Raw genomic sequence first — 24,441 nt, forward strand, 5'->3', positions numbered from 1 at the left:
CTACGTCAGCAGTGCCTGCCGCTATGTATGCTGGCCATTCACTCTGCTATTTTGCACCTTAGTGTCCCTCAGTAATACTCATGTGTCTCATTACATTATGTACATTAGCTTCGTGCAAATCTGCGGCACCGATGGGACTAATTAGAACCTGTTTGTTCAGTGACTGTAACCAATATGAGTTTCCACGGACATTAATTGAGTCACTGGAGGTTTTCCCCGTTCTATTAATAGGACTGTCTGCAAAGTTCTATCGCAACGTGTCAATGGAAACATTTATCACAGGCACTTACAAGAGTTAGCAATTCCAGAGAGACAGGAAATCTCAGGTACAGCAGATTGGAATCTCAGAACAATACTTTACAACCATGGAGGAGAATCTGGGATTAACAGATTGGAATTCCACAACAGTTGTTCAGAATATCCGAGCAGTAGATCCGAATGTCACAATGAGAGGCAAGAGTTTTTTGTTGGAGATAAACTACCTGAGTACATATTCTGATGTGTTGACATTACCATTACGAATCTACTGGGCATTGCGGATACTACAGTACATTTATTACCCAATATTGGCAATTGTTGGTGTCCCTGGTAAGTTTCTACATCAGGATGCTAATGTTTAAAATGTTGTTAGACTGTTACTCTGTCATTACTCTCGTTTGTCTCATTTTTCCTGGTAAATGAAGTGCATGCAAGATTTAAAAGATTGAGTACGTGGATATTAAGGAGGAGGATGTGTTGGAACTTTTGAATTCTATCAAGGTAGATAAGTCGACGGGACCAGATGGGATGTACCCCAGGATACTGTGGGAGGCGAGGGAAGAGATTGCAGAGCCCCTGGCGATGATCTTTGCGTCGTCAATGGAGACAGGAGAGGTTCCGGAGGATTGGAGGATTGCGGATGTAGTTCCTATTTTTAAGAAAGGGAACAGAGATAGCCCGGGAAATTACCGACCGGTGAGTCTGACCTCAGTAGTTGGTAAGCTGATGGAGAGGCTTCTGAGGGACAAGATTTACGAACATTTGGAGAGGTTTGACATGATCAGGAATAGTCAGCATGGATTTGTCAAGGGCAGGTCGTGCCTTACGAGCCTAGTTGAGTTCTTCGATAATGTGACTGAACACATTGACGAAGGAAGTGCCGTGGACGTAGTGTACATGGACTTCAGCAAGGCGTTTGATAAGGTCCCCCATGCAAGACTTCTTCAGAAGGTGAGAGGGCATGGGATCCAAGGGCCTTTGGCCTTGTGGATCCAGAACTGGCTTGCCTGCAGAAGGCAGAGAGTGGTTGTGGATGGGGCTTTTTCTGCATAGAGGTCGGTCACCAGTGGAGTGCCCCAGGGATCTGTTCTGGGACCCTTGCTGTTTGTCATTTTCATAAATGACCTGGATGAGGAAGTGGAGGGATGGGTAAGTAAGTTCGCTGATGACACGAAGGTCGGTGGTGTTGTGGATGGTCTGGAAGGATGGCAAAAGTTGCAGCAGGACATAGATAGGATGCAGGACTGGGCGGAGAAGTGGCAGATGGACTTCAACGCGGATAAATGTGTAGTCGCCCATTTTGGCAGAACCAACGGGATGAACGAGTACACTATCAAGGGCAGAAGTCTGAGTAGCGTTGAAGAGCAGAAGGATCTAGGGGTCCGGGTCCACAGGACTCTTAAATCGGCCTTGCAGGTGGAGGATGTGGTCAAGAAGGCGTATGGTGTACTGGCCTTCATTAATCGAGGGATTGAGTTTAGGAATCGGGAGGTAATGCTGCAACTTTATAAGACCCTTGTCAGACCCCACTTGGAGTACTGTGCGCAGTTCTGGTCGCCTCACTACAGGAAAGATGTAGAAGCTATTGAGAGAGTGCAGAGGAGATTTACAAGGATGTTGCCTGGACTGGGAGGCATGCCTTATGAAGTTAGGTTGAGGGAGCTGGGACTCTTTTCCCTGGAGAGACGAAGGTTGAGAGGCGACCTGATAGAAGTTTATAAAATGTTGAGAGGAATAGATAGGGTGGATTCTCGGAGGCTATTTCCCCGGGTTGAAATGGTCGCTACGAGAGGACACAGATTTAAGGTGCGGGGAGGGAGGTTCAGAAGTGATGTTAGGGGTAAGTTTTTCACTCAGAGGGTGGTGAGCGAATGGAATCGGCTGCCGTCAGTGGTGGTGGAGGCGAACTCGCTGGGGTCTTTTAAAAGACTTCTGGATGAGTATATGGGGTTTAATGAGATTGAGGGTTATAGATAGGTCTGTAGGTTGGTAGGTGTTGATGTGATCGGCGCAACTCGTGGGCCGAAGGGCCTGTTTGTGCTGTAGTGTTCTATGTTCTATGTTCTATGTTCTATTCTCCAATCATATTCCTGTTATCTAAATATTGGTAAGGGTAACCATTCACTTTAACCTGCATCAGGAACTCAGTTCCTGCCTAGTCTATTCCCCCCTCTGGTCAATGAATGAAACTGAATGAGATGTATCCAAACCTCAGACACTCTACTTGAACAAGACCTGTTTTCTGAGTCATCTATCCTATATCTATCACCCCTCAATTTAAAGCTATGTCCCCTCATGCTAGCCATCTCCATTCGAGGAAAAAGGCTCTCATTGTCCACTCTACCTAATCCTCTGATCATCTTATATGCCTCTATTAAGTCACCTCTTAACCTTCTTCCCTGTAACGAAAACAGCCTCCAGTCCCTCAGCCTTTCCCAGGCTGCATCTTAGCTAGCCCAGCTCCTGAATAAACCCTCTCCTGTACATTCCACTATTTCCCTGGCCAGTTTATCTATTGTTCATCTCCATTAACTAGAACTAAAGCGGAACTCAGCAGTTGGTCTTCATTCAAATGTGTTCCATGTACTTTACTGACACGCACTGTCACCCGATCAAACTGAACTAGAATCTGAAATTCCCCTATCAGTCATTACTCTCCTTCATTTCGATTTTGGCACATTCCCTGCTCATTTCTCAGAGTGAAAAGTCTGACAACACCAGGTTTTAGTCCAACCTATTTATTTGATAATATACTCACAAGCTTTCGGGGTTAGTCCCTTCATCAGGTGAATGGAGAGTTCTGGCCTCAGACAGAGCATATAAAGCACAGATATGCTCTGTCTGAGGCCAGAACTCTCCATTCACCTGACGAAGGGGCTAACCCCGAAAGCTTGCGAGTATATTATCAAATAAATAGGTTGGACTAAAACCTGGTGTTGTCAGACTTTTTACTGTGTTTACGCCAGTCCAACACCGGCATACCCACATCATTTCTCAGAGCCCAGCACACCGATTACCCTTAAAGTCCTTGTGTCACAGTGCCCCGCAGCACCAAATCCCATCTTTGATTCCAGCCTGGGTGACTGAGCAGACTTTTCACTCTCTCCCCATCTCCGGGTGCTCCAGTTTCCTCCCAAACCCCAAAGAGTTGCAATTTTGATTGTCCAGCCAAAATAAGGGGGCGCAGATTTAGGACTGAATTGAGGAGGAACTTCTTCACACAAAGGGTTGTGAATCTGTGGAATCCCCTGCCCAGTTGAGGCTCCCTCATTGAATGTTTTTAAGACGAGGATAGATAGATTTTTGAACAGTAAAGGAATTAAGGGTTATGGTGAGCGGGCGGGTAAGTGGAGCTGAGTCCATGAAAAGATCAGCCATGATCTTATTGAATGGGGGAGCAGGATCGAGGGGCCAGATGGCCCACTCCTGCTCCCAGTTCTTATGTTATAAGCTTTAATATACAGAGATAGAACACAGAACATTACAGCGCAGAACAGGCCCTTCGGCCCACGATGTTGCGCCGACCAGTTAAAAAAACAATGACCCACTAACCTAAACCAATCCCTTTCCATCCATAAACCTATCCACGGATCTCTTAAACGCCCCCAAACTAGGCGCATTTACAACTGTAGCAGGCAGGGCATTCCAGTCCCTCACCACCCTCTGGGTAAAGAACCTACCCCTGACATCTGTCCTATAACTACCCCCCCTTAATTTAAAGCTATGCCCCCTCATGCTAGCTTTCTCCATCAGAGGAAAAAGGCTATCACTGTCCACCCTATCTAAACCTCTAATCATCTTATATGTTTCAATAAGATCCCCTCTTAGCCGCCTTCTTTCCAGCGAAAACAACCCCAAATCCCTCAGTCTCTCCTCATAGGACCTCCCCTCCATACCAGGCAACATCCTGGTAAACCTCCTCTGCACCCTCTCCAAAGCCTCCACATCCTTCCTGTAATGTGGGGACCAGAACTGCACACAGTACTCCAAGTGCGGCCGCACCAGAGTTGTGTACAGTTGCAACATGACGCTGCGACTCCTAAATTCAATCCCCCTACCAATAAACGCCAAGACACCGTATGCCTTCTTAACTACCTTATCTTCTTGATTCCCAACTTTCAGGGATCTATGTACACATACACCTAGATCCCTCTGTTCATCCACACTATTCAAAGTCCTCCCGTTAGCCCTATACTCGACACATCTGTTATTCCTACCAAAGTGAATTACCTCACACTTCTCCGCATTAAACTCCATCCGCCACCTCTCGGCCCAGCTCTGCAACCTGTCCAAGTCTTCCTGCAAACTATGACACCCTTCCTCACAATCTACCACACCTCCGACTTTGGTGTCATCAGCAAATTTACTAATCCACCCAACTATACCCTCATCCAGATCATTAATAAAAATTACAAACAGCAGTGGCCCCAAAACAGATCCCTGAGGCACACCACTCGTAACTGAACTCCATGACGAATATTTACCATCAACCACCACCCTCTGTCTCCTATCTGCTAGCCAATTCCTGATCCAATTTCCTAGATTACCCTCAACCCCATACATCTGCATTTTCTGCAGAAGCCTACCATGGTGAACCTTATCAAACGCCTTACTAAAATCCATATATACCACGTCAACTGCTTTGCCCCCATCCACCTCTTTGGTCACTTTCTCAAAAAATTCAATAACGTTAGTAAGGCACGACCTACCCTCCACAAAACCATGCTGACTATCTCCAATCAATTCATTACGCTCCAAATAACTATAAATCCTATCCCTAATAATTTTTTCTAAAACCTTGCCCACAACAGAAGTGAGACTCACCGGTCTATAATTCCCGGGGAAGTCTCTGTTCCCCTTCTTAAACAATGAGACAACATTCGCTAATCTCCAATCTTCCGGTACTATACCAGAGACCAACGACGACCTGAAGATCAGAGCCAGAGGCTCTGCAATCACTTCTCTTGCCTCCCAGAGAATTCTAGGGTAAATCCCATCCGGACCAGGGGACTTATCTATCTTCAATCCCTCAAGAATATCCAGCACATCCTCCTTATCAACTGTAATACTGTCTATTCTACTCCCCTGCAACCCTGTGTCCTCCTCAGCTATATTCTTGTCCCCCTGCGTGAACACCAAAGAGAAATATTGGTTCAATGCCTCTCCAATCTCTTCCGGTTCCACACATAACTTCCCTCTGCTGTCTATAACTGGCCCTAATCTTGCCCTAACCAACCTTCTGTTCTTGACATACCTATAGAACGCCTTAGGATTCTCCTTAATCCTATCAGCCAAAGTCTTCTCATGTCCTCTTTTAGCCCTTCTTAACTCACTCTTCAACTCCCTCCTAGCCAATCTAAAGTTTTCTAGTGCACTACCCGAGCCCTCAAGTCTCATCCGAACATAAGCCTCCTTTTTCTTTTTAACCAACGAATCAACTTTTCTCGTGCACCACGGTTCCCTAGCCCTACCAATTCCTCCTTGCCTGACAGGGACATACCTATCACAGACTCGCAGTAGCTGCTCCTTGAAAAAACTCCACATTTCGGACGTTCCCAGCCCCTGTAATCTCCTAGTCCAACCTATGCTTCCTAATTCTCTCCTAATGGCCTCATAATTACCCTTCCCCCAGCTAAAACTACTGACCCGAGGTTCATGCCTATCCCTTTCCATCACTAAGGTGAACGTAACTGAATTGTGGTCACTATCACCAAAATGCACACCAACTTCCAAGTCTAGCACCTGGTCTGGCTCATTTCCCAGCACCAAATCCAATATAGCCTCACCTCTAGTTGGCCTATCTACATACTGACTCAAAAAACCCTCCTGCACGCTTTGTACAAAAACTGACCCCTCTTAACGAGCTAGAGCTATAGCAATTCCAATCAATATTAGTAAAGTTAAAGTCCCCCATAACAATTACCCTATTACTTTCACTCCTAACCAGGATCGTCTCCGCAATCCTTTCCTCAACCTCTCTAGAACTTTTAGGAGGTCTATAAAAGACTCCCAACAGGGTGACCTCTCCTCTCCTATTTCTAATCTCCGCCCATACTACCTCAACTGACAAGTCCTCATCAAATTGGGTGGTTTGGGTGGATTGGCCATAGTAAATGTGTGGGACTGTGGGTAAGGACTGGAGGGGAAGGTCTGGGTGGGATGGTCTTTCAGAGAGTCAGTGTAGTGACCTCCTTCTGCAATCTGTGGACTCAATACTTCTACAATTCGTTACTAATCCTCTTTTCATTGGTGTTTTCATTTGTATTTTTCATTTATTGCGCAACTTTTCTATGCATTCTTTCTCATTTTCTTCCAGATTTTCTCATGTCCCTCTCTCTCCAGCACATTTTCTGTCCCTCACCACATCCCCTCCCCCAGCTCTCTCTGTCGCTACCCCGAAATCTCCCTCTCTCTCCCTCTGTCTCTGTCCCATTCCCTCTCCCCGTCTCTTTCATAATTTGTGTCTCGATCTTCTCTGGCCTTCATAGAATCATAGAAAGGTACAGAATGGAATATTTGAATCCAGCTGCACGATATTTTCACTGAGTATAATAGATGTTCCTTTCACCAGGTCCATTAACTTAACCCTTGTAACATTTCATAACAATCGTTCTGAGATTGTAAACTGCTTCTTTATTCTTTGTTACCTTATTGAAGCCCTGCATAGTTCTGAACCTGTTTTGACATCCTTGTAGTTGTGTTCTAAAAACATATTTCTAAATGCTTGGTAGGATCTAGATAGGCTGGGCGAATGGGCCAGGAAATGGCAAATGGAATTTAATGTTGGCAAGTGTGAGGTTGTCCACTTTGGTAGGAATAATGGTAGGAAGGACTATTACTTACGTGGCGAAAAACTGCAGCAGGCGACGGTGCAGAGGGACCTCGGGGTCCTTGTGCATGAGTCGCAAAAACCCAGCCTGCAGGTGGTCAGGAAGGCGAATGGGATGCTGGCCTTCATCGCGAGGGGGATTGAATATAAAAGTAGGGAGGTCTTGCTGCAGCTGTATAGAGCATTGGTGAGGCCGCAGCTGGAGTACTGTGTGCAGTTTTGGGTGCTGTACTTAGGCAAGGATATTTTGGCCTTGGAGGGAATGCAGAGGAGGTTTACTAGGCTGATACCGGAGTTGAGGGGGTTGAGCTATGAGGAGAGGCTGAATAAACTAGGCTTGTACTCGTTAGAGTTTAGAAGAATGAGGGGAGATCTCATTGAGACGTATAAGATGATGAATGGGATGGATAGGATAGAGGTGGAGAGACTCTTCCCGCTCAGAAAGGACAGTAGGACTAGGGGGCACAGCCTCAAGATAAAGGGGGGTGCGGTTTAGAACGGAGTTGAGGAGGAACTTCTTCACTCAAAGGGTGGTGAATCTCTGGAATTCTCTGCCCGTTGAAGTGGTGGAGGCTGCCTCGCTAAATATTTTTAAGACGCGGGTTGATGGGTTTTTGATAAGCGAGGGGATTAAGGGTTATGGGGAGAGGGCGGGAATGTGGAACTGAGCCACGACAGATCAGCCATGATCTTATTGAATGGCGGGGCAGGCTCGAGGGGCCAGATGGCCTACTCCTGCTCCTATTTCTTATGTTCTTATTTATTTCTGCCCTTTGTTACATTATAGCTCATTCTGTACATCTCAATCTACCACTTGTAATGTTATAAAATCCAGCCCACATCTTAGATTGTCCAGCTCCTGAGTAAAACTGTTTCTGTGCCGTTGTTTAATTTAAACTCATACATTCCGCTATTTCTGTGACCAGTCTGTCTGTTGCAATTTCCGAATAACAAGAACTGATGGAAAACCCCGCTGTCATATCTTAACTCGAATGTGTTCCACATACCTGTGTGTTTACTGACGGTTAATAATTCTGTATCCTCCATAATTATTCCCTGCTTGTCTCTCCTGTCTTACACACTCCTGGAGAGCTTCTTGTTTCATTTTACTCCCTTTCTTACCCTCTCATGGCCTGTGACACCTAAATAATTTTTTGCTTCGTGCAAAGGACAACCGGCTTGGAATATTAACACAGTCCAATAATGCCCAAACTGCTGAAATCTTTCAGAATATCCAATTTGTAACTTAACCTTTCTTATTATTTCCTCCTTTTTATCGTGCATTGTTTTCCACTGGTCATAAATTACACAGGGTGAGTGTAGGATGATTACAATGTGTCTAAGGATAAGAGTGTAAAGATAGAAACAAAACACATGCTCCACATATTTTCAAAAGGAGAAATGACACCTTCATCCAGGACTGATATCCATCAGAACAAACACTCGCTTCGTAGTGATGTGAAAGACGGCATTATTCACTCAACACTCACTGTATTATGATCAGGATCAATAATTTGGCCCAACTCACTCATATCACATCAAGTAAGCAACTGTGGTGATGATCGAGGAGAAATCAATATCATTTTTGCGAAGTGATGGCACAGTGGTTGTGTTAGTGGGCTAGTCATCCAGAGACCAAGCGTAATGATCTGGGGACCAGGGTTCGAATCCCACCATGAAATAAGGTGAAATTCACTAAAAATCGTTTGTTAAAGGTCTAATGATAATAGTGGAACCATTGGTTTACTCGTGTCCGGTGGGGAAGGAAATCGTTGATTCTTACCCAGTCTGGTTTACGTGTGAATTCAGACCCACATTAATGTGTCTGATGCTGTAATGCCCTCTGAAGTGGAGGGTCAGGAATAAATATGACCCCAGACAGCGCCCCCACCCCCCCCCACCCCCACCCCCCACATCCCCCAAACAAAGAATAAAACAAGTTTGGAATGATAAGGAGCAGGGACAGGTCCGATTTTCACCAGAACTGTTCGGATTTGTCCTCGTTCCACAAATACGACTGAAGTGAAATTGAACTTATTTCTGACTGGTTTCTATTCCATAATGTGTCATATAAAATGTCAGTGTTTGTGTTAATGTTTGGTCACAGTGAATGGTTACTTATGCTTCCAAAAGCTACAATCAATGCATGATAGAGTGAAAAAAATGTTGCTGATCTGAAAAAGAACTTCATAGGACAAATAACTTTTTTAGTGATCTAAAGTATTATTTTATTATTCTCATTTACAGTCAACTTAGTGACGATAATCATTCTATCTCAGCGGAAATGTGGTCTGTCCAACTGTGTCACTCTCTATCTCGTGGCAATGGCAGCAGCAGATCTACTGGTCGTTATCATCGACCTAGTATTTAGGCATATTCCGATTGCATACAGTGCTTATTTTAGTTTCCTGTATTATGTCCCGGTGTGTAATATACACAGTGTTCTGCTTTACGCAGTCACAGATTGTTCTGTCTGGTTCACTGTCACTTTCACCTTTGATCGATTTGTAGCCATTTGCTGCCAGAAATGGAACAGTAAATATTGTACAGAGAAAACAGCAGCCGTCGTTCTGGGAACAGTGACTGTAACTGAGCTGTTTAAGTAATATTTTCTGGTACTTTATGTTAACAGACCGATACTTACTGGGGCACAGTCCCTGGTTTTGTTCTGTAACAATAGCAGCTTTGATATCTCAGGTCTGGATAACAATCGAGTCCCTTCACTATATTTTTAATCCATGTGTCCCATTTGTTCTGATTCTGCTGCTCAATGATTTCACTGTGAGACACATTGTCATGGCCAGCAGAGCCCGACACAGACTTCGGGATAAAAGTGGCGAGAGTCCAAGAGACCCAGAGATTGAGAACCCAAGAAAATCCATGATTTTGCTTTTTGTTATCTCAGCAAATTTCATTGTGTAATGGGCTATTATAATGTTTTATTCTATATGGTACAGACTGTCATGGTTGGGGTATGGATCTCTGTTTCTGCATAAGTTTGTGCAGGACATAGGATTCATGCTCCAGATCCTGAGTTGCTGCACAAATACTGGCATTTATGCTGTGACCCAGTCAAAGTTTAGGGATCAGTTGTACATTTTTGTGAAATATCCCTTTATTGTAATTGTTAAGTATATTAAATGATCAGATAAACTAAAGAATTTGCGGAAGCTGAGATATGTTCCATCTTATTTTCCGACTGATCGGCTCTCATTTGGGATTCTATGATACACACATTACAGACAGGCTGATATTTTATGGAGTTGATGTCAAAAATGAGGTGGTGTGAATATCCTTCCCCTGGGATCAGCGATACTGTCATTGTGGAGACAATCATCTTTCTTCTGGTGTCAGTCCTTCAGCCGTGGAACTATCTGCTTGTCAGGACTGGAGCCAGAGGTTGGTGAATCTGTGAAATTCACTGCCACAGAAAGTAACTGAGCCCTAAACATTTTGTGATTTCAAGATGAAAACGAGTATAGCTCTTGGGGTTCAAGGGATCAAGGGATATGGGAGAAGGCAGGATCAGCAATGATCAATATGAATGGTGAGCAGGCTCAGAGGGCCAATTGTCCGATTCCTGTGTCTAGAACATAAGAACATAAGAAATAGGAGCAGGAGTAGGGCCATGTAGCCCTTCGAGCCTGCCCCGCCATTCAATAAGATCATGGCTGATCTGAAGTGGATCAGTTCCACTTTCCCGCTTTCTCCCCATAACCCTTAATTCCCCTGTCTATCAGAAACCTATCTACCCGTGACTTAAATATATTTAGCGAGGCAGCCTCCACCACTTCAATGGGCAGAGAATTCCAGAGATTCACCACCCTTTGAGTGAAGAAGTTCTTCCTCAACTCCGTTCTAAACCGCCCCCCCTTTATCTTGAGGCTGTGCCCCCTAGTCCTACTATCCTTTCTGAGCGGGAAGAGTCTCTCCACCTCTATCCTATCCATCCCATTCATCATCTTATGATCTCAATGAGATCTCCCCTTATTCTTCTAAACTCTAACGAGTACAAGCCTCTCCTCATAGGTCAACCCCCTCAACTCCGTGTAACTTTAAATGACAATATTGTTTGATCATTTCGAATGGTTATGACAAATATAATCAAGTGCTCCCAGATAAATACAATTTAAAATAGTGACTGTCCGTATCAGATAAAATGGTTGCAATACAGATCAGCAGCACCTGGGACACGGGGATGATTCTGCGTTAGGTTACTGTTTGTCTGGGGTCTGCACACTCCTAATGCCTGCCTGGCTTCCCTCCTGATAGTCCGGTCTCCTCCCACAGTTCAAAGTCGTACATCGAAGCTGGCTGCGTTGGCCATGCTAAATCTGCGAGGCAGTCACAGGAATTGGGAGGAGGGGCTGGGTGGGAGGATGCGCTGTCAGAGAGTGAACAGTGGGTAACCAGTAATGGGCAAGGTTGGTGGAATTGTGGGTGGTGATGAGGGCAGCCAGAGGGTACAACAGGATAAAGATCGGTTGGGTACATGGACGGAGAGACGACAGATGGAGTTTAATCCGGACAAGTGTGATGTCATGCATTTTGCAAGGTCGAATACAGATGGGAAATATGCAGTAAATGGCAGAATTCTTAAGGCAGAGGGATCTGGGTGTACAGGTACATGGATAATGAAAGTGGCAACGCAGGTGGAGAAGGTAGTCAAGAAGGCATGTGGCATACCTGCCTTCATCAGCCGGGGGACTGAGTTTAAAAGTTGGCAAGTGATGTTTCAGACTTATAGAACCTGAGTGAGGCCGCACTTGGAATATAGTGTTCAATTCTGGTCACCACACTACCGGAAGGATGTGGAGGCTTTGAAGAGGGTACAGAAAAGATTTACCAGGATGTTGCCTGGTATGGAGGGGCATTAGCTATGAGGAGAGGTTGGAGAAACTTGGTTTGTTCTCACTGGAGCGAAGGAGCTTGAGGGGAGACCTGATAGAAACCTACAAGGTTATGAAGGGCAGAGTGGATAGTCAGAAGCTTTTCCCCCCCAAGGTGGAAGAGTCAATTACGCGGGGGGGGGGCACAGGTTTGGGATGTGAGGAATAAGGTTTAAAGGAATATGTACGAGGCAGATTTTTACACAGGGGATGGTGGGTGCCTGGAACTCGCTGCCAGGGGGAGATAGTGAGTTTTATTGGACGTCTGAACAAATACATGAATGAACATAGAACATAGAACATAGAACATTACAGCGCAGAACAGGCCCTTCGGCCCACAATGTTGCGCCGACCAGTTACAAAACAATGACCCTCTAACCTAAACCAATCCCTTTTCGTCCATAAACCTATCCACGGATGGGAATAGAGGGTATATGGTTCCTGGAAGGGTCGGGGGATTTAGTTGAGTTGGGCAGAATTATTGGTGTAGGTTTGGAGGGAGGGCTGAAGGGCTTGTTCCTCTGCTGTAATTTTATTTGTTCTTTCATCTTTGTTCTAATAAATTCTGTAAGAAGTCTCACAACACCAGGTTAAAGTCCAACAGGTTTATCTGGTAGCAAAAGACACAAGCTTTCGGAACACTGCCCCTTCATCAGGTGAGTGGGAGTTCTATTCACAAACAGGGCATAGAAAGGCACAAACTCAATTTACAGAATAATAATTGGAATGTGAGTCTTTACAGGTAATCAAGTCTTAAAGGTGCAGACAGTGTGAGTAGAGACAGCATTAAGCACAGGTTGAAGAGATGTGTATTGTCTCCAGACAGTACAGTAAGTGAGGTTTTGCAAACCCAGGCAAGTCATGGGGGTTACAGATAGTGTGACATGAACCCAAGATCCCTGTTGAGACCGTCCTCATGTGTGCGGAACTTGGCTATCAGTCTCTGCTCAGCGACTCTGCGCTGTCGTGTGTCGTGAAGGCCGCCTTGGAGAATGCTTACCCGAAGGTCAGAGGCTGAATGCCCGTGACCGCTGAAGTGTTCGCCGACAGGAAGGGAACAGTCTTGCCTGGTGATTGTCGAGCGATGTTCATTCATCTGTTGTCGTAGCGTCTGCATGGTCTCCCCAATGTACCATGCTTCGGGACATCCTTTCTTGCAGCGTATTAGGTAGACAACGTTGGCTGAGTTGCAAGAGTATTTAGCGTGTAGCTGGTGGATGGTATTCTCACGTGTGATGATGGTATCCATGTCGATGATCCACGATGTCTTGCAGAGGTTGCTGTGGCAGGGTTGTGTGGTGCCGTGGTCACTGTTCTCCTGAAGGCCGGGTAGTTTGCTGTAAACAATGCTCTGTTTGAGGTTGTGTGGTTAGAACCATAGATCATTACAGCTCAGAAACAGGCCTTTTGGCCCTTCCTGTCTGTGCCAAACCATTTTTTACCCAGTCCCACTGACCTGCACTTAGAACATAGAACATAGAACATTACAGCGCAGAACAGGCCCTTCGGCCCACGATGTTGCGCTGACCAGTTAAAAAACACTGACCCACTAACCTAAACCAATCCCTTTTCGTCCATAAACCTATCCAGAGATCTCTTAAACGCCCCCAAACTAGACGCATTTACAACTGCAGCAGGCAGGGCATTCCAATCCCTCACCACCCTCTGGGTAAAGAACCTACCCCTGACATCCGTCCTATAACTACCACCCCTTAATTTAAAGCCATGCCCCCTCGTGCTAGCTTTCTCCATCCTAGGAAAAAGGCTATCACTATCCACCCTATCTAAACTTCTAATCATCTTATATGTTTCAATAAGATCCCCTCTTAGCCGCCTTCTTTCTTGGACCATATCCCTCCACACCCTCTCATCCATGAACCTGTCCAAGATTTTCTTAAATGTTAAAAGTGACCCCGCATTTACCACTTTATCTGGCAGCTCATTCCACACTCCCACTACTCTCTGTGTGAAGAATCCCCCCCTAATATTCCCTTTAAACTTTTCTCCTTTCACCCTTAACCCATGCCCTCTGTTTCTTTACTCCCCTAGCCTCAGTGGAAAAAGCTGTTTGCATTCACTCTATCGATACCCATCAAAATCTTATACACCTCTATCAAATCTCCCCTCATTCTTCTACGCTCCAGGGAATAAAGTCCTAACCTATTCAATCTCTCTCTGTAACTATTCAATCTCTCTCTAACTATTCAATCTCTGTAACTATTCAATCTCTCTCTGTAACTATTCAATCTCTGTCTGTAACTATTCAATCTCTCTCTGTAACTATTCAATCTCTCTCTGTAACTGTTCAATCTCTCTCTGTAAGTGTTCAATCTCTCTCTGTAACTGTTCAATCTCTCTCTGTAACTATTCAATCTCTGTCTGTAACTATTCAATCTCTCTCTGTAACTATTCAATCTCTCTCTGTAACTATTCAATCTCTCTCTGTAACTATTCAATCTCTGTCTGTAACTATTCAATCTCTCTCTGTAACTATTCAATCTCTCTCTGTAACTGTTCAATCTCTCTGTAACTGTTCAATCTCTCTGTAACTGTTCAATCTCTCTCTGTAAGTGTTCAATCTCTCTCTGTAAGTGTTCAATCTCTCTCTGTAAGTGTTCAATCTCTCTCTGTAACTATTCAATCTCTCTCTGTAACTATTCAATCTCTCTCTGTAACTATTCAATCTCTCTCTGTAACTCAGCTTCTCAAGTCCCAGCAACATAGAACATAGAACACTACAGCTCAAACAGGCCCTTCAGCCCACAAGTTGCGCCGATCATATCCATAAGTGCCAGGCCTATGTATAACCCTCAATCTCATTAAATCCCATATACTCATCCAGAAGTCTTTTAAAAGACCCCAGCGAGTTCGCCTCCACCACCACCGACGGCAGCCGATTCCATTCACTCACCACCCTCTGAGTGAGAAACTTACCCCAACATCTCCTCTGTACTTTCCTCCCCGCACCTTAAACCTGAGTCCTCTCATAGTGACCATTTCAGCCCTGGGAAATAGCCTCTGAGAATCCACCCTATCAATTCCTCTCAACATTTTATAAACCTCTATCAGGTCGCCTCTCATCCTTCGTCTCTCCAGGGAGAAGAGTCCCAGCTCCCTCAACCTATCTTCATAAGGCATGCCTCCCAATCCAGGCAACATCCTTGTAAATCTCCTCTGCACCCTCTCAATAGCTTCTACATCCTTCCTGTAGTGAGGTGACCAGAACTGCGCACAGTACTCATAGTTTGCAGGAAGACTTAGACAGGTTGCAGAGCTGGGCTGAGAGGTGGCGGATGGAGTTTAATGTGGAGAAGTGTGAGGTAATTCACTTTGGTAGGAATAACAGATGTGTTGAGTATAGGGCTAACGGGACGACTTTGAATAGTGTGGATGAGCAGAGGGATCTAGGTGTATGTGTACATAGATCCCTGAAAGTTGGGAGTCAAGTAGATAAGGTTGTTAAGAAGGCGTACGGTGTCTTGGCGTTTATTGGTAGGGGGATTGAATTTAGGAGTCGCAGCGTTATGTTGCAACTGTACACAACTCTGGTGTGGCCGCACTTGGAGTATTGTGTGCAGTTCTGGTCCCCACATTATAGGAAGGATTTGGAGGCTTTGGAGAGGGTGCAGAGGAGGTTTACCAGGATGTTGCCTGGTATGGAGGGGAGGTCCTATAAGGAGAGGCTGAGGGATTTGGGGTTGTTTTCGCTGGAAAGAAGGCGGCTAAGAGGGGATCTTATTGAAACATATAAGATGATTAGAGGTTTAGATAGGGTGGATAGCAATAGCCTTTTTCCTTGGATGGAGAAAGCTAGCACGAGGGGACATGGCTTTAAACTAAGGGGGGGTAGTTATAGGACGGATGTCAGGGGTAGGTTCTTTACCCAGAGGGTGGTGAGGGATTGGAATGCCCTGCCTGCTGCAGTTGTAAATGCGCCTAGTTTGGGGGCATTTAAAAGATCCGTGGATAGGTTTATGGACGAAAAGGGATTGGTTTAGGTTAGTGGGTCATTGTTTTGTAACTGGTCGGCGCAACATCGTGGGCTGAAGGGCCTGTTCTGCGCTGTAATGTTCTATGTTCTATGTTCTACTCCAAGTGGGGTCTGACAAGGGTCTTATAAAGTTGCAGCATTACCTCCCGACTCCTAAACTCAATCCCTCGATTAATGAAGGCCAGTACACCATATGCCTTCTTGACCACATCCTCCACCTGCGAGGCCAATTTAAGAGTCCTACGGACCCAGACCCCAAGATCCTTCTGCTCTTCAACACAGCTAAGACTCCTGCCCTTGATATTGTACTCCTTCATCCTGTTGGTCCTGCCAAAATGGACCGCTACACATTTATCCACATTGAAGTCCATCTGCCACTTCTCCGCCCAGTCTTGCATCCTATCTATGTCACGCTGCAACTTCTGACATCCCTCCAGACTATCCACAACACCACCAACCTTTGTATCGTCGGCGAACTTACTAACCCATCCCTCCACTTCCTCATCCAGGTCATTTATGAAAATGACAAACAGCAAGGGTCCTAGAACAGATCCCTGGGGCACTCCACTGGTGACCGACCTCTATACTGAAAAAGACCCATCCACAACCACTCTCTGCCTTCTGCAGGCAAGCCAGTTCTGGACACTGAGGGAGAGATTATTGTCATTGCAGCAAGGATTGTGCTGAACTCCAAAACAACAGATCCAAAATGGAATTTCACCCCTAATAAATGTAATTCAATATTGAGGAAAAATTCAATGTTTCCACAAAGAATATTCACATTGTGAAGCTAAGAAACACATTATTAGATTAAGCTTGAATGAACATAACATTGGATGAGTGCACACTTTCTGGGAGGGTATGAAGGTGCAGTGAGGATATGAACTGTACTATCAGATTCATATGGAACATCTATCACACCATCAGCAGGTTTGGCAACACAACAAGTTCTTTTACAAAGAACATTCCTTTTATAGTCACCATTGCTCTATTGCTGTAATGTTCTATGTTCTATGTTCTATTGCAAAATCCAAATTTCCTTAACCCAATTGAAATTTAACAAGTGCCGTTGTGGAATATTAACTCACCTCGTAGTTATTTAAGACAGGATTTAGATCACTGAAATCACCTGGATGTTATATCTATTCATGCAGTAAACGGTGTACTTGGCACAGAATTACAATGAACTGATGTGCAAAGTTGTGGAAACCGGCCAACACACGGCTTTGCAATTTCCAGACAGGAAAAAAACACTATTTCATCCAAATTCAAAACGCCACAGGACAGGATCTCATTGGAGAACAAAATCATTCACTTCTGAGTGACTATAAAGGCAGGAAAGCATCCTCATGTGCATTTCAGGATCAGCTGACAGAGTCTGAGCCTCAGCAGCCCCTGAGACGATGAAATCGCTGCTACTAGTTTTTGGCGTCCTAGTTGTTGGAGTTGAAACATTCCTCAATTTTACCCCTCAGCAAGGTAACAGCCATTTACCCAATCTCTCAGCAATCCGTCTTTCATTCGATTGGTATTTTGTCAGTTTCCGTTGTGAGGTTTGATTGAAGGTGATTGTGAAGGGCAGGATTATCAATATAATATCAATCGGGTTCACTACACTCGCTACGGCACTTCCTGAGCAGCTCAGGCTGTTAAGAGTTTAACTACGTACGTTAACAAGGAGTCAAATTATTGTAATCTCTTGCATTGTCAGCAAAGTGTGGACCTGCTTCCAAAGTGGTGCTAAAACTCACTTTCTATAAACAGATACTCTCACTATAACTGATTCAAGTGAACCTCCCCTCATGTGCCCAGAATATGAAAGTTTGAAGTAAATGGAAGGACAGATGGTGAAGACCTAAGACCCCTTTCTCCCCGCATCACACTGTCCAGGTTCACAGTATAAGAATGGAGAATTTCCAGGGCACCAGTTGTGTCAAGCTAGGGACCTAAGGTGAAGCACACGCTGACCATTCTCACATTCCACCAATCAGGCATGGTATTCACCTGTCCTCCCTTTGCCCCTCTGCCCAACATAACCCTACTCAAATACCATTTACTCCCGGGTGCACCCACTAACCTCAGCTTCAAAAGTGAGCAACGATACAGCATTGCCAACAGACTGGGGAAGACAAATCCAGTTACACAGGCATGAAGATCATCTCAGTCCATAATGATTGGCTTGACAGAAGCCAGGGGTGATTGTAGAGGGTTAACAGAAGCCAGGGGTGATTGTAGAGAGTTGACAGAAGCCAGGGGTGATTGTAGAGAGTTGACAGAAGCCAAGGGTGATTGTAGAGGGTTGACAGAAGCCAGGGGTGATTGTAGAGAGTTGTATTGGTTCCTAAACATCCACGTTTTTCTCAGTGATGAATAGCGATGAGAAATATTCAATTCCGATCACACCCATCTCCTGTGGCACTGTACATAGATAGATGACCTTTTTGATCCTTAAGAGAGTTCCTGCTCTCTCCTTCGTTACGCGGTTGCCCTTTATGTATTTGTAGAAGCTTTTTGGATTCTCCTTTGCCAAAAAGACCTTGTGTCCCCTTTTTCCCCACTTGATTTCTCTTTTCACTCTATTCCTACAACCTCTATACTGTTCAAAGGATCCACTTGATCCCAGCTGCCAATGCGTGTCACGTGCCTGGAGAAAATTCTGCCAGAGAGAATTAATCTCCACTTGGAAAAGCAGTCATTAATTCACCATCGTCAGCATGGCTTTCTCAGAAGGATGCCTTGCCCATCAAATCTGACAGAAATTTTCAAACTTGCGGTGTGTGGATGATGGCAGTGCAGCTGGTCCAGTTTTTATGGATTTTAGAAAAGCCTTTGATAAAGCCTGGCGTGGGAGATGAATTGAGGTTGTTGAAGCAATTGGAGTTCAGGGAAACCTGCTGAGATGGATCCAAAACTGGCTTAGCAATAGGACAACATTTTGGTGGTGGAAGGTTGTTTGAACGAATGGAGCTGGTGTACAATAGCATAGCGCACAGTTCAGTTCAGTGCTCAGCACTGCTACCTCACAGCGCCAGGGACAGTGGTTCAATTCTGACATGGGTGACTGTGTGGTGTTTGCATGTTCTTCCCGTGACTGTATGCACTTCTGCCAGGTTCTCCGCTTTCCTCTCACAGTCCAAAGATACGCAGGTTTGGCGGATTGGCAATGCAAAACGATTCTTTTGTGTCCTACGATGTGTAGGTTAAGGGGGGTACGGGGTAGTCTGCAGGTGGTCAGGAAGGCGAATGGGATGTTGGCCTTTATAGCGAGGGGGATAGAATATAAAAGCAGGGAGGTCTTGCTGCAACTGTACAGGGCACTGGTGAGGCTGCAGCTGGAGTACTGTGTGCAGTTTTGGTCACCGCACTTACGCAAGGATATTTTGGCCTTGGAGGGAGTGCAGAGGAGGTTCACTAGGCTGATACCGGAGTTGAGGGGGTTGGACTATGAAGAGAGACTGAATAGACTGGGTCTGTACTCGTCGGAGTTTAGAAGGATGAGGGGGGATCTTATAGAGATGTGTAAGATAATAAGGGGATGGATAGGGTAGAGGTAGAGAGATTCTTCCCGCTTAGAAAGGATAGCAAGACTAGAGGGCGCAGCCTCAAGATAAGGGAGGGGGGGAAGTTTTAGACTGGAGTTGAGGAGGAACTTCTTCACTCAAAGGGTGGTGAATCTCTGGAATTCTCTGCCCGTTGAAGTGGTGGAGGCTGCCTCGCTGAATATATTGAAGTCACGGGTAGATAGGTTTCTGATAGACAAGGGAATTAAGGGTTATGGGGAGAAAGCGGGAAAGTGGAACTGATCCACTTCAGATCAGCCATGATCTTATTGAATGGCGGGGCAGGCTCAAAGAGCTAGATGGCCTACTCCTGCTCCTATTTCTTAAATGGATGAGGTGATGGGTTTTGGGCCTGGTTCGGACGCTCTGTCGCAGAGATGTGCAGTCCCAGTGGGCTGATTTGTTCTGCGCTGAAGGGATTCTATAGATTTTATGTTTTGAACGTAGAACATAGAACATTACAGCGCAGTACAGGCCCTTCGGCCCTCGATGTTGCGCCGACCAGTGGAACCAATCTAATGACCCTCTAACCTAAACTATTCCAATGTTATCCATATGCCTATCCACTGACCATTTTGGGTCCATTATTGTTTTATACATAAAGGATGTGGATCTCTATGTTTCTCGGAAGGGAGGGGAATCAGGATATTTGATGATTAGCCGTGACTGAAATGAATGGTGGAGCAGCTCGTAAGGCTGTGTCCCACTCTATGTTTCTGTGATAATGGGGGAAATGATAAACAAGTTTGCAGATTATCCCAAGGTTGTTACGGAGTGTAATATTAATGACAATTTCTAAGGTTCGGCGCTCTGCGTTCCGCTTGGTTTAATAATAATCAAGCCAACTCCGGATAGAAGGTTTATACTTTTATTCTTTTACGATGTTGGAGTTAGTTTTCCTGAGGGTGGGCAGGCGTTGGTGGTCCCGCAAACCCAGGAAAAACTAACTTCTATGTTCTACTTTTTCCAAACATTTATCCCAGTCTGTCGGCGGGCTTCCAGAGCCTGTTATAACTTGTCCCTGTCTCTTTTACACCAATAGAGCGGTGGTATAGCTGCATGCACAGTTCTGAAAACCAATCATCTCTGTACACACTCTCATGGCAATAAATCCTTACACCACAGTTAAAACACTTGGTACCAGGGACCTGCTCGACTACAGAGTGTGATTAATGGCACTTCTGCATACGTGCAGGATAGCATGTAAACAGCATGAGATTACAAACTACACAGAAACCTCATGGCTTTCATATTCTCAGTAAAGATGGCCAGAGGCAGTAGTAGAGGCAGGGACAATTTGATCTTTTAAAAAGCATTTAGACAGTTAAATGGGGAAGATGGGTATAGGGGGATATGGGCCAAATGCAGGCAATTGGGATATTTTTTAATGAGGTTTACAGCATGGAAACAAACTCTTTGGCCTAACTTGTCCATACCTTCCTTTTTTGTTTAAGCCATGAACTAATCCCAATTGCCCGCATTTGGCCCATATCCCTCTATAACCATCTCATCCGTGTAACTGTCTAAATGCTTTTTAAAAGACAAAATTGTACCTGCCTCTACTACTACCTCTGGCAGCTCGTTCCAGACACTCACCACCCTCTGTGTGAAACAATTGCCCCTCTGCACACTTTTGTATCTCTCCCCTCTCACCTTAAACCTGTGGCCTCTAATTTTAGACTCCCCTATCTTTGGGAAAGGTACTGACTATCTAGCTGATCTGTGACTCCATTTTCAAGGAGCTATGAACCTGTACCCCTAGATCTCTTTGTTCTGTAACTCTCCCCGACCATTAACTGAGTAAGTCCTGCCCTGGTTCAATCGACCAAAATGCATCACCTCACATTTATCTAAATTAAACTCCATCTGCCATTCGTCAGCCCACTGATCCAGTTGATCAAGATCCCGTTGCAATTGGAGATAACTTTCTTCACTGTCCGCTATGCCACCAATCTTAGTGTCATCTGCAAACTTACTAACCATGCCTCCTATATTCTCATCCAAATCATTAATATAGATGACAAATAACAGTGGGCCCAGCACTGATCCCTGAGGCACACCGCTGGTCACAGGCCTCCAGTTTGAAAAACAACTGTCTACAACCAGGGTTGACGTTCTGTCAAGAAGCCAATTTTGTATCCATTTAGATCCCTCACCCTGGATCCCGTGAGATTTAACCTTGTGCAACAACCTACCATGCGGTACCTTGTCAAAGGCCTTGCTAAAGTCCATGTAAACAACATCAACTGCACTGCCCCCATGGATCTTCTTGGCTCCCCCTTCAGAAAACTCAGTCAAATTTGTGAGAGATGATTTTCCGCTCACAAAGCCATGCTGACTGCCTGTAATCAGTCCTTGTGTCTGTAAATGTTGTAGATCCTGTCTCCCAGTATACCTTCCAACAACTTACCCATTAGATATGAGGCTCACCGGCCTGTAGTTCCCAGGCTTTTCCCTGCAGCTCTTTTTAAACAAAAGCACAACATGATTAGTTTAGGGGTTTAAAAAAAAAATCATGGACAAGTTGAGGCGAAGGGCCTGTTTCTACGCTGTAAACCTCTGTCTATGACTCTGGGTTACAGGAGAATGTAGTTGGTTTGCTCAGATGATCAGAGCAGATTCGGATGAGAGGTGAACCATTCTGGAAGAATCAACAAGACAAGGGAACATTTAATGAATGGGAGTACACGAGGAAGCTCAGAGAAACTAGTAAATTTTCAAGTGTTAAATCTCTAATGGAGGCTAAGCAGGTGAATAAGATCGTTAAGGAACCATATCAGACACTTGCCTTTCTCCGTTGGGGCTCAGAGTTTCAGCATACGGAGGTTATACTGGATCTATTGGTTGGGCCACAGTTGAGTGCAGTTTGGGTTTAGAAGGATGAGGGGAGGGGGGATCTTATTGAAACTTACAGGAGGCCCTGGATAGAGTGGACGTGGGAGAGGATGTTTCCACCAGTAGGAAAAACTAGAACCAGAGAGGGCACAACCTCAGGGTAAAGGGACGGTCCTTTAAAACAGAGACGGGGAGGGATTTCTTCACCCAGAGAGTGGGGAATGTGTGGGACTCTGTGCCGCAGAGGAGGGCGGGTCACTGAGACAGAGATAGATCGGTTTCTGATTAATAAGGGGGTCAGCCAAGGGAATGGGGATGAGAAAAGTATCCGCCGCGATTGAATGGCAGAGTGGACTCGATGGGCTAATTCTGCTCCTATGTCTTCTGGTCAAATCGTATTGAAACAACGTAACTGCACCACAAGCGGTTCAGAGGGGATTCACCAGGATTTTGTCGTGGATTGAGCAGTTTAGCTGTGAGTGGAGGCTGGATAGACTTGGATTGTGTTCTCCAGAGCAGAGAAGGCTGAGGGAGACCTGCTTGAAGTACGATGAGGAATGGATTAATACAAAGTGGTTTCTGTTGGTTGCAGGGTCAATCACGAGGGGCCACAGATTAAGGTTAAAGGGCAAGATATATGGAAACAAATGGAGAAAAGTACTCAGTCAGGGAATGATGGAACGCATTGCCTGGGAAGGTAGTGGAAGACTAAAATCTTGCAAACTTACAAAGTATTTGGATGTGCACTTGAAGACTCCAGGACACTGGATAAGTGTTGGTAAATGGCATTAGCGTGATGTTAATGGTAATTATTATCTTTTGCAGACTGGATCTGCTGAAACACCACAACATCTGGGGTACTGGGATTTGGGTCTCTTATTAATTAATTGGAGGCAGTTCACAGAAGTTTACTCAGGAGACATCTGATAGGGAGGGAGGGTCTCGTGAGGAACGGTGAAGGGTTTGGGAGCCGACTCCTTGGAAGTTAGAAGAATGGGAGGTGAACTGATTGAAACAAACCGGATTCTTCAGGGCTTAACGTGGTAAAAGCTGAGATGATATTCTAGAAGATTCTTCATGCTTGAGTCTCCGACCAGAATGAAGGGATTCCAATTCAAGACTGAGATGCGGAGTGTCCTACAGTGCAGGAGGAGGCTATTCAGCCCATCGAGTCTGCACCGACCACACTCCCACCTAGGTCCTATCCCCATAACCCCATGCATTTACCACAGATAGTCCTCTAAGGGGCAATTTAACATGGCCAGTCCACCGAACCCACACACCTTCAGACTGTGAAAGGAAACCCAGACATACACAGGGGGAATGTGCAAACCCCACAGTGACCCTTGCTGGGAATGGAACCCAGCTCACTGGTGTCAGGCAGCAGTGATAACACCAGCACCACCATGCTGCCCACAGATGGTTGCCAATCTCTGGATCTCCTTGTGTAGATATCTACAGAGGCAGTGTCATGTTTATTTCAAGCTGAGATAGATTTTTTTTGGGAAAACAGAGATAGGGAATAAAAGTGAATGTGGGGAATGTCTGATCAGCAATGGTTCGATTGAATTGTGGAGAGAGTCTGAACGGCCAACTCCTGTCCGATTTGTTATGTGCTTATGGTTTACTTTGCCCTGTCACATGTTTCAGAACTTTATATTTTAGCCTCTGGTGGCTTTGTCTGGATGCTGATGCCAGAATACACACTTTTCTTGGGGTCCACAGGACTCTTAAATCGGCTTCGCAGGTGGAGGATGTGGTCAAGAAGGCGTATGGTGTACTGGCCTTCATTAATCGAGGGATTGAGTTTAGGAGTCGGGAGGTAATGCTGCAACTTTATAAGACCCTTGTCAGACCCCACTTGGAGTACTGTGCGCAGTTCTGGTCGCCTCACTACAGGAAGGATGTGGAAGCTATTGAGAGGGTGCAGAGGAGATTTACAAGGATGTTGCCTGGATTGGGAGGCATGCCTTATGAGGATAGGTTGAGGGAGCTGGGACTCTTCTCCCTGGAGAGACGAAGGTTGAGAGGTGACCTGATAGAGGTTTATAAAATGTTGAGTGGAATAGATAGGGTGGA

General features: G+C 45.2%; 1 pseudogene; it reads left to right on the forward strand.

Moving 5' to 3' along the window:
• The first annotated feature begins 365 nt into the window (after window positions 1–365).
• Window positions 366–10,231, forward strand: LOC145339081 (putative G-protein coupled receptor 139; annotated as a pseudogene).
• Window positions 10,232–24,441: the final 14,210 nt, after the last annotated feature.

The sequence above is a fragment of the Carcharhinus amblyrhynchos genome, unplaced genomic scaffold (assembly GCF_965287045.1).
Source record: "Carcharhinus amblyrhynchos unplaced genomic scaffold, sCarAmb.v2.hapA chromosome_318, whole genome shotgun sequence".
Lineage (NCBI taxonomy): Eukaryota > Metazoa > Chordata > Chondrichthyes > Carcharhiniformes > Carcharhinidae > Carcharhinus > Carcharhinus amblyrhynchos.